Source organism: Perognathus longimembris, chromosome 2, assembly GCF_023159225.1.
Source record: "Perognathus longimembris pacificus isolate PPM17 chromosome 2, ASM2315922v1, whole genome shotgun sequence".
In the NCBI taxonomy this organism is placed as follows: Eukaryota; Metazoa; Chordata; class Mammalia; order Rodentia; family Heteromyidae; genus Perognathus; species Perognathus longimembris.
The window spans coordinates 123,719,368-123,723,767 of record NC_063162.1 but is presented as its reverse complement, the minus strand read 5'-3'; the positions used below and the strand labels follow the sequence as shown (position 1 = coordinate 123,723,767).

Here is a 4,400-nt window from a genome sequence, read left to right as displayed (position 1 = left end):
ATTTCACTTTCCTTCCCCCTTCTCTTTCTGCCTCTCTCTGAGAAATGTCTATTCCTGAGTTTTGATCGGTTTTAAATGATCATATCTTTTTTGATATTACATCAATTTATTATATATTCATGCTTATAATTGTTTTCATGGGTGTAATTTGCAGGTATTTAACACTGACAATTTTTCCTATGCTCTATAAATGCTTTTAATTTGAAGAAAACCCCTCTTGTTTATTTTTTCTTGTATTATTCCTGGGTTTTAGTACCTTGCTACAACTTCCTTACTTTGTGTAATATTCCTTCCATATTTCACATAGTAATTCTGTAGTTTCAGATGTTACATGTATATCTTCAATCCATTTTAGTTGAGTTTTATAATGAGATGGGAGTCTATTTGCAACTTTTAACACATATATAGAGATGTATACTTACTAGATAGGTTTCTTAAATTTGAGTTAATTATACGATGGACATAGTTTTTAGCAATATAATCAAACATAGACCTATATCATCCTGGAAGTGCAGAAATTCTCTTCTTTTTAGTTGTCTTTCAGTTTCATGTGCTCTATAAGCCAACTGAATCATCATGCTAAGTGAGCTCTCTTAGAATGGCCTTGAGACAGAGCTGTAACCAAGAGAAGTAAAACTAATTAAATGTATCTTTGAGGCCTGAAAGAGCTGCAGCTTCTTATGTAATAGGTTAAAGGGTTATTGTGTTGCTGAAGTTATCTAGGCAAATACTACTTGACATTGATCCATTTGTGTTGTTTTGTGTTACATGAAGCCATGACTTTAGCTTATGATACAAAGACTGCTAGTGACTGACACATTCCCGAAGAGGACTAGTGTCTTTCTGGGAGACAATGACCTTGTGGCTATTGATGGGACATTTTCCCCCTCCAGAGCTGGCAGAACAGCAGTGGCCACTTGAATGGTAAATTGTGATAAAGTAGCAAGAGCAAAATTGTATAGCATAATCACTGCAATTTTTTATTGAATTGAGCCCTTTGCTCTTTCTCTTGACAGAATACTTTATTGAATGAGCTTGCAGAAAACAAAGAAAGGCAGTAAAGAAAAAAAATATATATATATATTTGGCTGAGAAAATGTATCTACTTCTGCTGTGCATTTCTTAAATGGAAGAACATTTTCAGGTGCAAACAGGCTCTTTAGATATATCATAAAGCTGTGCTGCTCAAGGGCAATTCAGTGAATGATGATGTTTCTGTCTGGCAGCTCAGTCAGTTTGAACAATGGAAGTTTCTTGTGTCCCCTTTTTTCCCCTGGCAAATGGAAAAAAATTCTTCCATCCAATAAAATATTTTCATTAAAGGGTTGAAGGATGATCTTAACACATGGCTAATGTTTTACTTTATACATCTAATACTAATGGGTTTGTCAAGCTGCAGGTGAAATTTTTACGAATATGGGTAAACAGAAAAACAATTATCTCAAGTTTAAAGTAGAAATGAAAAATTGAGTTTAAATCAGTTCTAATGCTATTCTTGCTAGTTTAAATATTCCTACCTAGATTACTTTAGGACTTTTCAAACTTAGTTATAATCTAGGAAATAAGATTTTTAATTGTTTATATGGATCCTTGATTTTAAAATAAGAATAGTTCTATTTATCATAAAATGTTTAGGTGAAATAGTAATAAAATAAAGCATAATTTTTCAGAAACTGGGCTTAATTATTGTTATTTGGGTTTGGTTATTCTATTTCACTAAATACTTCTAATCAATCGGTAGTATAGCCTATAATTTTTGCTTATTCTGTTTAACAAATCAGTATAACAGTCACATATTGTAAATATTCCTGAACAAGTTGAAAGGTAGAAGTGAATATCAATAGGGATTGAGCGGGAGAGTGGCAGAGAGGGCGTGGGAGAGATGCCCGAGTCCGGGCGGTCCTGCATTCCAGTCCCCCAACCCCGGCACCGGGACTTACTTTCTAGCCTGAAATGCTCATGATGGAGTTATGCAAGGAGGAGAAAATCAGTTCCGGGTGAACCCAGGCAGTCCCAGAAATGCGATGGCTGAGGAACAGGCACCTAGGACTGCACTGAGGCTGAGTTTCAACCTAAGATCCTGGATAATCTACCTGCGATTTTGAGCTCACAGTACGAACAGTGAAAATGGCACAGTCTGCATTAACATCTCATAACTGGAAGGCACGACACTTAAAGAACACACATGGACTTGGGGCACATGGAAATTTGTACACAGAAAAAGGAAAGCTATAGTTCTTTAAAAGTGGAAAGGCATTCTTTACCAAAATGGGTACATTCTGCACAGTTGTCAAGTTTGAAAATCTCCAAGAATTAAAAAGTCTCTGTCGCTGGGGTCCCAGCATAGCCCTCAGTGTTATAGCAATATGTTCTACAATGGCCATGATTGACTCTGTGTTGTGGTATTGGCCTTTACATACAAATGGAGGAAGTGTGAATGTCATCATGTTGATAAACGGGACTGTCATTATTCTTTATAATTACTTCAGTGCCGTGTTTGTTGGTCCTGACTTTGTCCCTTTGGGGTGGAAACCAGAAAATTCTCAGGATAGCATGTATCTCCAGTATTGTAAAGTCAGCAAGCATTCAAGGCACCTCGATCACATCCCTGCAAGAAAGTGCAACAGATGCGTGATGAAGATGGACCATCACTGTCCTTGGATCAACCACTGTTGTGGTTACCAAAATCCCACTTTGTTCACACTGTTTTTCCTTTTGGCACCATTGGGTTGTATCCATGCTGCTTTCATTTTTGTTGTGACTGTACACACAGCTTTACAATCGGCTCTCCTTTGGGTAGAGCACCGTGAAGATTGATATGAGTGCAGCAAGGAGAGATCCTCTCCTAATTGTTCCCTTCGGATTAGCTGCATTTGGTGCCACCTTATTTGCCATGGGATTAGCTTTAGGAACAACCATAGCGGTTGGGCTGTTGTTTATTTATTCAGATGAAAATAATTCTCAGAAACAAAACTTCTATTGAGTCATGGATTGAAGAGAAGTCTAAAGATCGAATTCAGTATTATATGCTAGATGAAATATTTGTTTTCCCTATGAAATGGGAAGTAGATGGAAGAACTTTAAACTGTTATTTACGTGGTCAGGGGTGACTGAAGGAGATGAATTGGAGTGGCTGACAAGGGAAGGATGTCACCAGTACAACATAACAATAGAACAGTTGAAATAAATAGCAGACAAGAGAGTCAGAAGTGTTCGCTATAAGGTAATAGAAAATTACAGTGGTGCCTACTGTCCTTTGAATAGAGGACTAAAAACTTTCTTTACAAGCCCTTGCACTGAGGACCCTCGAATTCAGCTGCAGAAAGGGGAGTTCATTTTAGCCACAAGAGGGTTATCATACTGGCTATATGGAGACACCTTCTGAAAAGGTGTTTCAAGAATAAGAGGCTGGTGTCCCAGAGATTGTGTAGAAAAGTGTTCCTGTGATACGGAAACAGAGCCGGTCCCAGAAGGCAAGAAGAAAACCAGATAACCACTGTTGGAGTGAAGTTAGTCACGTAATTTGACTTTATTACTTGAAAATTGTACATATTACTGAAGAATTACACAATAAACCTACTCCAGTCAAGGTGTTCTTTTCCTTGAAGGTGCCCTAATGCCATGATTTGATATTTTTATTACCATTTGAAAACGGAGAAGCCTTCAGTATATGCCATTGAATCCCTGCCCACTTTACCACCTTTTTCTTCCCCCCAAAAGAAATATTTTCCAGGCATCAATGGCTGAAGCTTGTAATCCTCTCGGAAGGCTGAGATCTTAGGATCATGATTGAAAGCTGGCGCAAGCAGGAAGGTCCGTGAGACTCTTATCTCCAATGGACCACCAAAGAGCCAGAAGTGGAGCTGTGGCTGCAGTGGTAAAGCGCTATCCTTGAGCAAAAAAAAAAAAAAAAAAAAAGCTTCGGGACAGTCCCAGGCCCTGAATTCAAACCCCAGGACTAGCACCAAAAAACCACATTTCTTTATCCAGGCAAATGGATTGCATTATCTCTAGGATTTTGCTCATTGCCCTGCACACCATGGACCTCACCTTGCAGATCAAGTCCCAAAGACTCCCCTTGGAAGGAGCATCTGCATGTGATAATGTCCGTCAGTTATTATTCCTTACATAATACTGTAGAACTTAATATAAGATTCATAGAAAATCAGATTTTGTTACCTGTCTTTTAATAACGCAGATTTTTTGTCAAATCAAATAAAGATCAATGAATGTTCTATAAAAAAAGAAGTGAATATCAATAGACTTGGGACTTTTACCCATTTGTGGTACTCTTTTATTCCTCTTATTTTTGTGAATAAAAATTAGAAAATAAAATTTTAGCATTTTATTTTTAAATTTTTCTTTATAGTTTATTTATCTTCCTGTAAAAGATTTGCAGT

At 37.3% G+C, this 4,400-nt stretch overlaps 1 pseudogene; it reads left to right on the top strand.

Moving 5' to 3' along the window:
• The first annotated feature begins 2,199 nt into the window (after positions 1 to 2,199).
• On the top strand, positions 2,200 to 3,493 carry LOC125345850 (annotated as a pseudogene).
• The last annotated feature ends 907 nt before the right edge of the window (positions 3,494 to 4,400 follow it).